Source organism: Eubalaena glacialis, chromosome 2 (assembly GCF_028564815.1).
Source record: "Eubalaena glacialis isolate mEubGla1 chromosome 2, mEubGla1.1.hap2.+ XY, whole genome shotgun sequence".
NCBI classification, from domain to species: domain Eukaryota; kingdom Metazoa; phylum Chordata; class Mammalia; order Artiodactyla; family Balaenidae; genus Eubalaena; species Eubalaena glacialis.
Window position 1 is genome coordinate 103,094,068 of NC_083717.1, and position 15,976 is coordinate 103,110,043.

Below are 15,976 nucleotides of genomic sequence, written 5' to 3' on the forward strand. Positions count from 1 at the left end.
TTAAAAATTTTGGCCTCCCCCTTTACAAAGCTGGCCCTCTTCCTCCATACCCCACCCCACTCTCCACCCAGTCTTCCAAGTGTGGGGTTGGTTCGTTCAATTTTATTCTGACATAGATTGAAGCTTGGATCTGCTTCATGGGGGCTGACAGAGCTAATTCCCATTGTATACTGTTTGACGCTAGTTTAGCTATTTTACTGGTTATTTTTACTGTGTTGGTGTTTTTTGTGTTTCTTGTGTTTTATGCCATTTTTCTCCACCTTACTCTTTGAATGCTCTGAACCTGATCCTGGTTTCCTGGGAATAAATAACAAGTACTTTAAAGCTTTTTGTACTCTTGCCAGGTGCCATTATCTAGAAATATGTTGGCATCTGATATAAACATATGTTTAGATTTCTGTAACTAAATGTATCCTTATGTATGACTTATTATTGTAACGGAATTCATCTATAAAGATATACCTTTATTTACAGGTTAGATCTATTAGGCTTCTATATTTCTATTCAGTTGGTACTTGTGCCCAACAAAGAATGTGTTATTTTTCCTTAGGAATAAAAATCACATTATTTGTAAAGACTTAGTAGAGCTTAAATGAGTATAAGCAGTATTTACCTTAACTAGATACTTTCAACATTTATCATTTAAAAGTCCCATGTTCAAGGACGACGTTCTGAGGCATTTCAAGGTGACCTGTAGCTCTAGAGCCAAAACAAATGAGAAAATGTGGTAAAGCGCTGCTATTTGTGGATGTTTTGCAAAACAAAGCAGAGTGGTGGAGTGGAAATGACAGGAGGTTGGAAGCCAGAGACCTAGCAGGCTCAAGCTCTCCATTTATTGACTGTATGATCTTGGGGGAGCCACTTCACCTGGCTGTGGAACCTAGATGAAATGGGAATCATTTTCATCACCTCACAGTTTATTATGAGTTGAGTTAATGTGTATGAAAGCATGACTGTAAATCGTTAGGCGTATTTTTTTTTTAATTTTTTTAATTAATTAATTAATTTATTTATTTATGGCTGTGTTGGGTCTTCGTTTCTGCGCGAGGGCTTTCTCCAGTTGTGGCAAGCGGGGGCCACCCTTCATCGCGGTGCGCGGGCCTCTCATTATCGCGGCCTCTCTTGTTGCAGAGCACAGGCTCCAGACGCGCAGGCTCAGTAATTGTGGCTCATGGGCCCAGCCGCTCCGCGGCATGTGGGATCCTCCCAGACCAGGGCTCGAACCTGTGTCCCCTGCATTGGCAGGCAGATTCTCAACCACTGTGCCACTAGGGAAGCCCCCGTTAGGCGTATTTCAATGGCTGTATACCCAAGCCTGTTTTTTCACCCTGTTGCCCACAGTGCCTTGGGCAGAGTACTCATTCAATCAACATTTGTTGGCTAACAAATTAATGAATGAATTTGTGAGTCTGGGTTTTCAAAATGTTTTTGCATCCCTCTGAGTCATTTATAGACATTTATAAAATCGAGAATTTATAAGTGGTTCCTGGATAATCAGATCTCTTGATTCAGAGGTAGAAGATAACTTGTCGGATTTTCAAGCCTTTCTTGCATATGGGACAGTAACTGGCAGGGCTGATGATGAGAAATTGTCTTCATTCTGCTCGAATATGAGATCATGGATTGGGAAGAACTTAGAGATAACCACTTTCTTCTCAAATATGAGGAAACTGAAGCCCAGAGGCTCTTTGAAGTCCGTGACTTTATATAACTTTTCCCTTCTATAGCTCTAGGGCTATTGTAGATAGATGTACAACAAATACATTGATAATATAATCACAGTAGCTAAGGTTATTCAGCACTTTTTTGAGCATTTCTCGTATATCATTTCATTTAATCATCACTTTCGTTTAATCAATGTTCATTTCATTCACATTCACATACATTTAATCAACCCATGAGTTTGTTCTAGGATTGCCTTCAGCTTACAGATGAAGAAACTAAGTCTTAGAGGTTCACACAACTAGTATGTGGTGAACTTCCTCCCACCAAAAGCTGAGTTGCTCAGCTTTCCTTAGCAGCTATAGACAGGGCAGAACCCAGGACTGACAATAGCCTTGCTTCTGCATGAAGGAATTTGGAACGTGTCTGATGATAGACATTAAGCTACATGTCAGTAAAGGTGGAATGAAATCTTAGGTGTGATCTGGTGTCAGGTTTGGGGTAAAGAGTGATTAAATACTCTAGTGCTAAAAAATATCCCAAGAATATTATATTTGTTTCATTCCTGCATAATTTTCTCTACCAGCATCAGTTTCAACATATTAAACTATTTGGGGTGAGAAGCAAGTTTTTCCAGTAGCTGAGCAGCAAAGTCAGGAAGTCCACAAATAGTGGCAATGGTTTCCATGAACAAAGTATCCATTTTCAGAGAAGTCTCTCCCTGTTTCCAGGCTGACTGATGTGCGGGTCTGCCCTGATCACAAGGGGCAGGCCCGCTGGATGCATGAAGCCGAAGGTACCACGGGCTCCTACGGGTGAAACAAAAGGTTTAAGAGACTCTGCAGGCATGGTAAGCCTGCTTCACCTTGGCAACCTGGAAACAGGGAGGAGGGTGGTTATCTGCCTAGGCTTTTCCTTAAAAGGATGGAATTGAATGCCATTATGTCTTGTAAAGAGGAGGAACCACAGGGAGAGGAGACTGTTTTGACCTAATTTCCCCCGTGTGCTCGGGCTTACACTGGCTGGTACAGCATTAAAAGGACTGGAGAAAGGCTAGTGGGGAGGTATCGAGAAGGTAAATGTGGACCCTGTGCCTGGCCTCCCACTGTGCTTCCTTGTTGGTGACTCAGTGAAGATGGCTTTCTTGCCAGACACTGAAAGATAGTCCATGAACACCTGAGTCTGGGACCAAGCTAACTGTCCACCATCAGACCTTACTTTCTACTACATCACAGGGAAAAGGATAAGATATGCTCAGTGAAGAGAAAAAACCCCATCCTGAGAACGGAGGGGAGAGTTTGTTAAAATTCCACCTTGTTTTACAGTCTCCCCGGGATTGAACGGCAGTGATTTGTTGGGAAAGAGCCCTGGGCTGAAGGACCTGGCTTCTTCTCATCTCGTGTCCGACTGTGTCACAGCTCTGTGTCTCAGTTTCCTTGTCTGCAAAATGAGGCTTCTGGTCTCAGTCTCCAAGGTCCATTACAGCCCTCATACCTGGTGCTTACAGAGGGCCTGGGCAACACCGATGCCCCAAAGACAAATTCAGGGCCCATCAGGGAAGGAAAAAAAGCACTGTTAAGGTTATGTCTAGCATCAGTTATATTGAAATTTAGACTTTGGGTGGTTATTGCAGAAAGTTTCTGAAATTAAAAAAAAAAATTCTATGGCTTTGTCACTTCCTATTGGAGCTGCCACGGAGCCTGTCTCAGGGTTACACCCAGGCCACCTTTTCAGACCACACTGGTTCCCAGCACCCTCCTTCCTTTCTCATAGAATGTTCTAGTATGTACATACATCCATACACACATAGTGTTGATACATCCAAGTCTGGCTGAAGCATGGGAGGCCATTTCTTATCTGGAGAGGAAAGAAAAGAGCAAACTTACAGAGGTCCTTTCAAGGTTCCTGTAGTCACTGTTCTGGAGTCTCTGGCTTCCTCCTGAGATGTAATTGGAAACACAGTTGGCCTCTGTCTTCTGTTCACTGATCCTCTCCTCCATCCAGCCTCTGCTTAGCCAAAGGGCATGTGGTCTCTTGCTCCTGGAGGAGAGAGAAGACAATTCAGGCAAATCAACATATGCCTTTATGTGACCTCCATTTTACCGGGCTTTTTCCTGAGGCAGGACTTTTCCTACAGTTTCTCTCCTCATTATATTTTTGACCTGTGGCTATTTCTCTTTTATAACCATCTGACAACAGGGCTTATGTGCTTTCTTCAGAAAGGTGGGAGAGACAGAAAAACTGTGTAGAGTTGCTTGTTCCATGGTAAACCAAAGAGTAAGAAAACTCTGAGGTGGGGAGGGAAAAGAGCAAAGGATGTGGGTGAATGGGTGGTCCAATCCCCAAGTCCTGCAAGGGAACCATCCTTGAGTCATCTCCAGGGTCTAGATGTGGTTCCCAGTAAGTATGCAGCATCAGGAGGCTTCCTTTGGAGTTTCTTAGCAACATTAGCTTCTTTCCCTCACTGTGGACATTCCCTGAGGAAAATTCTATCCCTAGTTCATTTTCTTCACATACAAACACAAAGAAGGGAAGACAGTGAGGCAAATGACCATTGCCTTTTGCTCTGGCTCTCCTCTCCTGAGGTCTGAAGTGCTCCTGGAATTGAGCTGGAAGAGGCAAATGTTAATTTACACAGCCTTCTCACCTGCCACTCTAGGATGTCATTAAACTAGAGAATAAATTAGGGCGTCCTGGAAGGGTGGCGTGTGCTCATGGGGATGTAAAGACAACCTTACCTAAGGTACATTTTACCGGTGATCACTAGCATTTCCAATTCTCCTCTCCTTTCTGAAGATTATGAACATGGAATATTGTTTTATGACTCCCTCTGTAGGCAAGTTCCCTTCTAACACAGTGAATCCTTCTTCAAGCCTTATGTTGAAAGAAAGGTGCCGCAAGATCAGTACAGCCTGGACCACTGAGCCACCACCTGGAACTACCCCCTGGAGAGTTACTCATTCCCACAGCAGTTGGCGTGAGTGAGATTTTAACTTTTCTTGCATTGTGCTTGCATTAAGTCACTGAGATTGTGGTATGGTTTGTTTCTGCAGCGCGACTAGCACGTTCTGACTGATACATAGATTCAGTCTTACGTGTGTGTCGAAACCACCTTAAGTGCTTTACAACTCATCCCAAAGTTTCTGATCATGTAGATCAGAGGTGGGGCCCAGGAATCTGCATTTTAATTGTATATTAAATCACCCACAGACATTCTTGTTCAATATATCTGTGAATCTGCTATTTCCTGAGGCCCACACATGGAGAAACACTTGACGACCAGCTGAAGACATTAATTTAGATTGCTTGCTGTTTAAATTGTGTTTTTCTGTCATTTTAAAGGCCTCAGTTACTTTCTTAGCCATCAGAAGAACAGAAGAGCAGGAGGTGAGTTTACCAGCAAAGAAGTGCTCATGGTAACCAAGATCACAGACACAGGAGGGACGCTTACCTCATAAACTTCTTCTGGGGGTTCAGGGAGATAATTCAACAGGATACATAAATCATTTTAGTTCCTTGTCTGGAACAAGGAAGGTGGTCAGTAAATGTAGTTTCTTTAAAAAGGAGAAAGAAAAACTATGTTTCAGGAACGGTTTCATTTCAGTAAAAACAATTACAGATTACCTTCCTAGTTCCAAGCCCAGTTAGAGACAGGGAGCTACACCTGTCCCAGCTATCAGAGTGGGGTCTGGTAGGGGACTGAGCTGTGTGTGTGCCGTGTGTGTGCCACAGCACAGAGCTCTGCCTGATACGGGCTGTGAGAATTGTAAACCCAGAGTACTGAGGGAGTTCAGAGAAGGGAGAGATTTCAATTCTCTGACTATTGACTTGCTACTGCATAGTAACTGTAATATCTTCTAAGACTGACAGCCAGGCATTTCTCACAAGGGCTAATGAATCACTGCATTTAGCTGTGACAACAGCAAGGCAAAGAAATATCTTCAAGGGCCCAGACGTTATTTTTCCAGCCTTGTCCCGGGGATATAATGTGCCTAGAAGTTATGACAAATTAGCTGCTTGTGGCAAATCCACATGGAACCTTTTATAAAAAATGGAAGTTTGGGCCTGAGTTAATGGGTTATTATTGGCAAGGGAAATCAAGTTGGATAAGGAGGGTGGGTCCTGGCTAGGAAGGACTTTGAAAAGCAGCAGAAGAGGTTAGACTTGACTCAGGAAGCCCAGGGATGAGTAACAGTGCCAAAGGCATGGACCAAACCTCCATTTAGTCACAGGCCATTGCTGTACTTCAATGTCCCAACAGTCAGTTTACAAAGAAAAGCTGAGGGTACAGTCACCAGACCATCGTACAGGGTCATGGAAAGGAAGTAAAAGAGAAGTAATTAGAAAAAAGCAAAATGAAACTATAGATGTGAGGAGAATACAATTCTATGCTATTTTTCAACCGTGCTAACTTTTTCTTTCTTACCATTACCGTTTTCCTAGAAGCGAGCATCTGTTAATTTCACACTGCCATGTTTATGCTTCCAGGTACCTGAGCGACATTCAGAAAGACCAGCCTCTGGGTGCTTTCTGTGCTTTGGGAGGAAGAAGGCAACCTTGTAGTCAGGGTGCTTAAGAAGCAGAGCCTTGTGTTCGCAGAAATTTGTGTCCATATGTTCAGGGAGGCTGTTCTGGTCAAAAGAACATAGCTGACCTCAAGCGACCTCACGTCCTGGGTGCTGTGTGGTCAGATGCCGGGCCCTGGGGACCGCAGGAGAGCAAGCGGCCTGGCGGAGGAGGAGCAGGACGGGGAGGCCTCCAGCGTAAGGTGGCCACGGGCCTCACTGCATTTCTGGGGTGCTCACTCTAGCTGCCTCCGTCAACGGGCCCCCTCGGCCTCCCAAGTGCTTCCTCACTCCTCTCTCCACCTCGTGCGCCATCGGCCCTAAGGCTTTGCACGCTCAGGGTTCCTGCCTCCTCATGATTTGGCATCCTTGTGGCCCACAATGGCCCCTGCTCCTGTCTTTCAATATGGCTTTGTTTTTTATTGCAAATTACCTGCTTATATCTGTTTTATTTATTTTTTCCAACGTCAGCTCCCGAAAGAGAAAAATCTGACTCCACCAGCTCATTTTATTTTGTACCATGTCATTTTCATTAAAAAAACAAATAACAGCTTCAATGAGGTATAATGGATACACGAAGAATTTACACATAGTTAATGGAGACAATATGATGAGTTTGGGCATATGCAAACACCCAAGATATCATCAGCACAATAAAAGTGTGGGCCACTGGTGACTCAGTGATGGCACCTGTGGGCTACGTGCCTCCGAATCACAGCTGTGGCCCCTCTGGGAGAGGTGAGGGGTCTCGGGCCCGTGTGGTTAGCAGGGGCTGTGGCAGAGCAAGCATCTGAGTGGCACATTTCTCCAGGTTCTCGCACTCATTAGTTTCCCCAGGCTCTCTGCTGGGTGCAAGTGTGGGGCCTCTGGGGGTCCCGGTACTGGAGGTGGTGATCATGGGAGGCCCTGGCATCTTCCTGCCCATCCTGCGGTAGTCATAGCATATGCCTGTGCTAGAGTCCACAAGGGTAGCCCGTTCTAGGTCAGGGCATGACAACTCAGTGTCACTGAAAATGACAAAGCAAAAGAGAAGTCAAGGTTTGTCTCTCACGGGCCTCCCTCTGTTGCTCCACTTCTGAGGTGTGAGTGCTGTAGGAAGCAGTGGCTGCCCCTCCCGTTGATGAGGCGAGGAGTTTAAAGCAGGTAGTATGCTTAGTAGCAAAGCCAAAACCCAACTCTGGCTGACCTAGTGCAGAAAAAGGTATGATCAGACAGTCGCAGGAACTTCTGAGATTCTCCTGGGGGGTTTGGAAGCTGTGCCACCAGGTAAAACCTGCTTGGTCATTGAAGACACCTCTCTTACTGTCACTGGACACCTGGGCTCAGCTTGCTCCGTGGCACCACAGTCCTGGACTCTGCTGCTAAAACTGCAGCCACCCTTGCTTCTGGAAAGCAGGCAGAGCTACCACTAGCCTTTGCCAGAATGACCTCTCCAAGGCCCAGGCTTTTTCCAATTTCAAATTTGGGGAGCTGTTGTCTGAGGGTGGGCCCTCAGTTATACACCGAGGCCCTAGCTGCAAGGAAGGCTAGTGATGTAACTTTCAACAGTGGGCTCTGCTTATTAAGGGAGAGGATTCCCCAAGCATGGAAATGGAGTTCAGATACTGAGTGGTAAAGTAAATGACAAGGGTCGTCTTCTGAGGCTTTGTCCATTCTTGCAACAAGAGAACAATGTGAGGAAAACAGTGTGCTATGAACTACATGTTTGTATCCTACCCCAAATTCATATATTGAAACTCTTGTCCCCAATATGATGGTATTTGGAGATGGGGCCTTTTTGAGGTGATTAGGCCATAAGGGTGGAGCCCTCACAATGGGATTAGTGCCCTTATAAGAAGAGACATGAGAGTTTGCTTCTCTCTCTGCTCTCCATATGAGGACACAAGCAGAAGACAGCCATCTGCAAGCCAGCAAGAGAGCCCTCACCAAAAACTGAATCTGCCACACCTTGGTCTTGTATTTCCCAGCCTCTATGTGAGAAAAAAATGTCTGTTGTTTAAACCACCGAATCTATGGCATCTTGTTACAATAGCCTGAGCTGACAAAGACATGTTTTAGGGAAGTTGGTTTGGCAGTTTGAGGATAGATTTTATGAGAGAGACTTAAACCATAGGCAATCGCTGGTGAGTGGTGTAGAAATACTATGCTGATCTCACATGCTTAGAGCAGTAGATCTGATTACCTTATCATCATGTCTCATGAAAGGAAGAGAATTCTAATATAGAAAATAATTTCTAAGCACCTCCATTTGGGGAGGAGAATAAGCTGAGATAGGTAGACCAATAAGCACATGGACAGATGCACAGACAGACAGATGCATCCAGAGCACAGGAGGTGGTATTGTCTAGTTGTGGAAGAGCGTGCCTGCATTCTACTACTAGATTACTTGCTAAGTATGGAAACTTAGGTAGGTTAATTCACCTCTAAGTGTCAAACTAGTCACCTGTAAAAAGGGGGAAATGATAACACCCATAGTATACAGTGAGTTAATGCATAAGAAACTCTCAGCAGAGTGCTCTCCAAACCAGGTCGCCACTAAACACTAGGAATTAATAGTGATATTCTGACATGAGGTCGTGAGGGCTGGGCTGTTTGGTAGGCATGGAAGTGAGGGAGGGAGAGTGAATTTGAGAAAGATGTGAAAGGCAGGACGACAGGACATTGTGACAGATAGGGTAAAGGGGACAGGGGAGAATGAAGGGTCAAAGAAGACTCCATAAATTATTGATAAATCATCTTTCTCATTTGGTTCTTGGCATTGGGTTATTTTGGTTTGAGCCGGCGTTCTTTCAGATAAAATAACAGAAAGAGAAGAATTGAGAATTGGATCTGATACAATGAATTTTCCGAGAAGCAAAAGAATGGCTGAGAGCATACACACAGGGAAGCCGGGGAAAAGTTCAGCTTCCACACACACACCCACCCTCCACTCCTTCTTCTTTATAAAAAGAGGACAACTGAAAACATAGGGGACAATTTTACACTGACTTTACTGGTCAGATAGCCTGATCCTTAATCAGATCTCCTCGCTTTAAATCCATTTTAGAAGGAGATAGGATGTAAATTGCAAATAAATAAATAATCAGGTCAACTCGTCCACCTTAGGGATTGACTCTTTCCTCAGCAAATGGAGGTCAGAGCCGTACAAGGAGAAAGATGAGAACTGGCCCTAACTCCAAAACTTCACCTCAGTGGCCAGTCCCTGGATTGGAAGTCCCTACTGTGTCATTCCCTGAGGGGGCCTCCGAAATCCTACACATTCTAGCACGTTATTACCGGGAGAGGAAGTAGTTGTTAAGTTCACATGCTAACAGTAGTAGATATAATTTTCCATTAGCCTCTAGTCTCCCCTAGCAGAAGGGTAACTAGGGAATGAAAGATAAGATTTATAGATAATCTTAAGAAGCCTCAACTTATTTCATGCCTTGCTGCCAAGAGCATAGTCTGGAAACCAGAAGTATCAGCATCCCTCGGGAGCTTGGTAGAAATGCAGAGTATCAGGCCTCACTAACTCAGACCTCCTAAATCAGAAACTGCATTTTAATAAGATCCCCAGGTAATTTGGGTGAGCATTACATTTTGAGAAGTACTGGCTGAAGACAGGAGAGGGAGAGAGAGAGAGAGACAGAGATCAGTTTTATGGGCAGGAGAAAGCTGAGGCACTGAGAAGGTGGAAGAATAATGAAGGCCTAACTTATAATTTTACCTAAAGCTGGCTTTTGAGTGGTGTTGAGAAAGTGACTCATGACAAAATCCCTTGCAAGGTAGAGGCAGCAGTAACAGTCTTCACAAAGTTCTCTGAAGCCCATAAGTGTCATGTCAGCTCAGCTCCAGGTGCAGAGCTGCCTGTCGACGACAGGTTTATTGAGCTCAGCGTGTGCAGAGCACTTGTTCTCTTCCTTTAAATTGGAAACAGATTGAAGCGCTGTAGGCAGTGTCATTGAGAAGGTGGCAACTGTCTTGTTCCATCTCCAAAGTCACCCAGAGTGAAAGTGGCCTCTAACAACCCCAGGCCACTCTGGTTGGACTTTCAGGCCCTCAGAGAGTAACTTTCTAAATAAGTCCTCTTCTTCAGTTTTTTTTTTTTTTTTAATTCCCTATGTTAGTGGTTCTCAAAGCGTGATGCCCAGACCAGTAGCCTCAGTATCTGGAAACTTGTTAGAAATGTAAATTTCTCAGGTCCCACCCCAGACCTACTGAATCAGAAACTATGGGGGTGGGGCCCAGCGATCAGAAACAAGCCCCCAGGAGTTTCTGATGTCAGCTAAGTTTGAGACTCAATGCCCTATGTCTTTTAAAAAACTTGAAACAAATCTCCTTTGGCCAGATTTCTAAGGGATAGAAATGTAGATTTTCTTCTTGGATGGCCATTGTATTTCTGTACTACCACCACTAAGGAAAAAAAAGTGAAGTTCTCTATATTTTAAAAAGCACTTTTTTTTTTTTTTAAACATCTTTATTGAAGTATAATTGCTTTACAATGGTGTGTTAGCTTCTGCTTTATAACAAAGTGAATCAGTTATACATATACATATGTTCCCATATCTCGTCCCTCTTGCATCTCCCTCCCTCCCACCCTCCCTATCCCACCCCTCTAGGTGGTCACAAAGCACCGAGCTGATCTCCCTGTGCTATGTGGCTGCTTCCCACTAGCTATCTATTTTACATTTGGTAGTGTATATATGTCCATGACACTCTCTCACCCTGTCACATCTCACCCCTCCCCCGCCCCATATCCTCAAGTCCATTCTCTAGTAGGTCTGTGTCTTTATTCCCATCTTGCCACTAGGTTCTTCATGACCTTTTTTTTTTCCCCTTAGATTCCATATATATGTGTTAGCATACTGTATTTCTTTTTCTCTTTCTGACTTACTTCACTCTGTATGACAGACTCTAACTCCATCCACCTCATTACAAACACCTCCATTTCATTTCTTTTTATGGCTGAGTAATATTCCATTGTATATATGTGCCACATCTTCTTTATCCATTCATCCGATGATGGACACCTAGGTTGCTTCCATGTCCTGGCTATTGTAAACAGAGCTGCAATGAATATTTTGGTATTAAAAAGCACTTTTGCAAGTAGTGTTCCCTGTACACACACACACACACACACACACACACACACACACACCTGTTTGTGAAGCAGATAGGGCAGCTGTCCAACCCCCATTCTCTGTCTTAACAGACAAGGAAACTGTCCCCAACCAGTCAGATGTTTGAGTCCCAGGAGCCAGGTCGATTTGGGTTTTGTGTTTTCAGGAAACATCCAATGCAGAAATTCTGTAAAGTCTCCTCAAGGAAGAGATACCTCCCCATCAATGAGGCTGTTTTCTCTCATGCCATCTGAAGTTCTATGGTCTTTTTGGAGGCCCTTTGGAATGACTGAAGGTGTGGGAAATCTTTGACTAGTTTTTGCTTTGTAAAGTTCCTTTTTAACATGGCTCAGTAGAGCTAGTGCATCTCCAGTTCTTTCCAAAGAAAGGGGTTCAGCAACCTGAATCTGCCTTCTCGTTTGCCTTTGATTGAAACTTGAGAGGCTCCATGAGCCACTGGGGTTGGGGGTTAGGGTCTGGGAGCTCTACTTTAAGAGGAGGACTACCAGCCCTTTGAGGACATTAGAGTGCCTTGGCTACTGCCATGGTAGTCCAGACCAGTAGCCCAGTATCCTGCCAAGTTAATGTCCTGCCCCCATTTCCAGAGCCCTGAGAGCGTCCTGTGATAAGTGCATATTTGACCAGGAGCGGAGAGCAGGCGTGACTGAGAATGGGCAGGAAGGTGGAGCCACCCTCACCAGACCGTGGGACCATGTGGCTTCTGGTTCTGGGTTGTATCTGAGAGGCAGGCTCTGAGAAGCTGCCTCGTGGTGGAGGATGAATCTTTAACTAGGATGCAAAGATAAAGGTTTCTGGTCCCAGATCTCCTGATTCATTTGCCATATAAGTTTGGGCAAGTCACTGAAGCTCTTGGACTTTATTCTCCTCATCTATTAAATGGAAGTATTAATACCTGCCCTGCATGTTTCCTGGAGGTGTTGCAAGACTTACATGAGGTCTCCCTCTGAAAGTAGGCTGTAACCTGGGAAGTGCTGTGCAAAAGTGGAGGCTGGGCATTCCGCATGATCCTTCCAACTGTGTGGTCCCCACTGCTTGTCCCCTCGGGGAGAAGTCTACAGCTCCCCTCCCACATGGGAGCACAGAGAATGTCTTTCAGGGGGGACCACATAAGCTTCTCGCAACAGGGCAGTGATTCTTTAGCAATGCTTTTGTACGCCTGGACTCAGAGCCACCCAGAGGAGCCACGAGAGGGTGCCTCACCCCTCTGCGCCCACGAGGCTCTGCTGCCAGTGTGCTCTTCTGCCCAAAGCACAGAATCCAAACCCATGAAGACAGTCTCTGTTCTGCCCTCCACGAAGCTGAATAGAGTCCATTCTACTTCTTCTGCACCTTTTATCTCAAAGCATTCCCAAGCACACAATACACTTCACAGCCTGGTCCTCTGCCACAAGACAATAAAGGGTCTTTCACTAACCGGCCCTGTTGAAATGCCACCACCTCCACTGTGCAGCTGCCAGATAGCTGTTCTGAGCAGAAAACATTTCTCAATTCCAGGTCATTTAGAATGTCATACGCTGATGAGAGTTCAGGAGGATAGCACCGTGGCCTGCAAGTTACAGAGAAAATCTGGATTTTCGTAAAATGCACACAACAAACCCAAACCAGTCTCCCAACCAATCCTAAGAAGACTAGACTGACTCTATCAGAATGATGTTGGTTTGCTTTGCAATGAAGATCCAATCTTTGACCCTGTCCATTTTTGTCCCATTCAAAGTGGCCTCTTTACTATAAACAATTAGGCCTCTTAAAATGGGAGTTGTATAAATAAAATTTGAGAGTGGTAGAATAAACTTTACTTGGTCTTGTCCCCAAATAACTATGGATATATTAGTCTGTTTTTGCCTAATTCAATGTAACAAAGGGTTTGTTACGTGACAGAGCTGGGTTAGGAGCTGGGAGGCTAACATGAATTGGACAGCTTCTGGCCTCAGCGTCAGGCACATTCAGATGTTCACATACCCTGCATAAAAGGAAAGGGCTTGGGGTAATTGCAGACCCCTGACTCTTTTTTCTTCACAACAGATGGGCCTCTCTTAGTAGAGCACCCAACTAGAACAGCTCTAACAGCCAAAGGCCATCTCATCTTGTCCTCAGTTTCCTTCTTACTATTGAAAGGAAACCCAGAACAAATTCATGGAGGTTTTTAGTAATTATTTGCATAAATGACCTTATAGTCACAATACCAGAAATTATTACTGGTGTTTGGGTTTCTTTTCAAGGGCTAACTAAATCTAAGCACAACTTTCATTAATTCTCTTCAAACGGATGATTAAAAATTTTTTCAGTATGGTTTAGATTTTATTTTTCTAACTGCCCAAGTAAATGCCCCGTAACAGAGGAAGTTTGAGTTGTGTTTATTCCATTGATCTATACATGTGGGTCTAAGGCAATGCCTAGAAACCCTCACCCTTTAATTTCAGCTACTTTTGGTGGGTTTTAGCTATTTTTGAAGTCAACATGACCCTTTTGCAGAATTCTTCATGAGCACAATGAAGGAAGGAGGGGGAAAATTGTGATGGCTTAAAATCTATTCACAGACTCAAATCTGTATTTTCAGAGAACCATATAAAACCCATCACCAACAATTTGTTAAACACCAGTTTGTGCCAGAGCTATGCTGGGAACTTGCCAGAAGCATAGGGATAAGTATATGAGCCATATAAGCAAAAATCCTTGGGGAGATCTGGGCAGCGGGATGAGGTAATCATGAGAAACAATTTGAGAATACTCCAGGATGGTAGGTCGTTAAGTACTAAATTTTCTGCTACAGACTTCAGGGGTCAAAGGGATTCAGGGTAATTGAAAAATATGGATGTATTGCTGTTCACAAAAGGCTTTGTGAAGGAGGAAAGAAAACCTGGGTCTTGAAGGATTATATTTGATAGTTGGAGTTCAGCCAGGGCAGAGGTATTAATTTAGACAAAGTCAGGCAGAGCAGAGTGATACCTGGTACATTTTTGTGTTGATGAACTAGGGTGAAAAACTTTTTAGTTTTTAGACTTCCAGTTGACCATTGAGATGATGTATCGATGGCCACATGTCCACTTAGTAGAGTGGTGAACCTGCTTCTTCAGTTCCAGCTTTTCCTCAATTGCCCTCTCCTCCCCCAGGGTCAATTTTCCCAGGGATTCAGCTCCTCCACAGACAGGTGTTTGAACTGCAGGTGATACCACCCTTGTGATGTGGAGTAGCATATTTACTGGATATTTCTAGATCATCTAACCCAGTGATTCTCCCATTTTTGTGTATATTACAATCACTTGGAGGGCTTGTTAAATCCCAGATTGCTGGGTCCTACCCACAGGGTTTTCAGTTCAATAAGTCTGGGGTCTGGGACAGGGCCAGAGAAACGTTCATATTTAACAAATCCCCAGTGAGGTTGGTGATGGTGGTCCAGGGACCACACTTTGAAAACCCCCAATTTAATCCATTATCTCAGTTTACAAACGAAGAAACTGGGGCCCAGAAAGCTCTGAGTTTAAAGAGTGCTTAAGAAGGCAATTACCCACTACCCCTTCACTGCTCACCCCGTGCCAAGTCCAGCCTAATTCCCAATTCCTACAGGGCAAGTCTGACTTAGATTTTAATTGTCTGAGAGCTGAGCTTCTTTAATCTCAGTGAAAATTTCTGTATATTTAGGAACAGATCTGCCCAAAGGCAGGAGGATAGACTAGCTAACTTTGAGGCTTTTGGGGCTATGAACATGTTACATTAATAAAATAACTTTTTTTCTATAAATTAAATATTAATTTATTATGTCCCTGATTTTACAACCTGTAGGTGGCAGTGCCTTCCTTCTCTAGACACAGCTAGAGGCCTGAGCCGGTTCATTTTCTGAGGAGCTGGGAAGGCTGCAGTGTATACGGTATTAGAGATTAGGCCATCTACCCCGGCCCAGGCCCAGGACAGCTTTGCCAGGGATGGCAGAATCAGATAGCAGGATTTAGCATTCTGAAAACTGAACTGTCCCTGATTAACATGTGAGGTTTTATTAATTTCTAATGTTTTAACCTTATCATTTTCTTGTTTAACTAGTTATATTCTTATTCTTGCCCAAGGTTCTAAAACTTAAGACTTGTGAAAAGCCAGAAACCAGAGACATAGCGAAGTGGACCTATTGAAATGCCATGAATTTACTGTAAGAGAGCATTCTTCACTGGAGAGGTTTATCGCTGCCAAAGCACTCTTTCACTGGTGAAAGTCGGGGGCAGAAAGGAAGAAAAAGAAAAGTATGATTCTAGGAACCACATTGCAGAAATGCCAAAGGGAGGTTCAAACAAGTAAGTGATTGTTCATTAGCTCCTGTCAATAATTAAACATGAATTCCCCATTTACATATGACCCAGGACTTGCAGATGCTAGTACATGATTTCCAGTTCTTCAGCAGTCCCTGACATAAAATTCACTCTACGTTCAATCTTAAGATGAAATGGTATTGTAAAAGGCTGAGGGGTGCGCTTGCAAACATCCAGCACTGATACATACTTGTTCACTCTGCCTCCCAAAGACCCCAAGGCTCGTTCCCTTTCCCAATTTCACTTCCCCTTGAAAAGGCACTGAACTGTCTCAGCAGCCACCAGGGCAGAGAAAAGTTCTGATCTTATGCCTTTTGACCATTCCCTCCCTTCT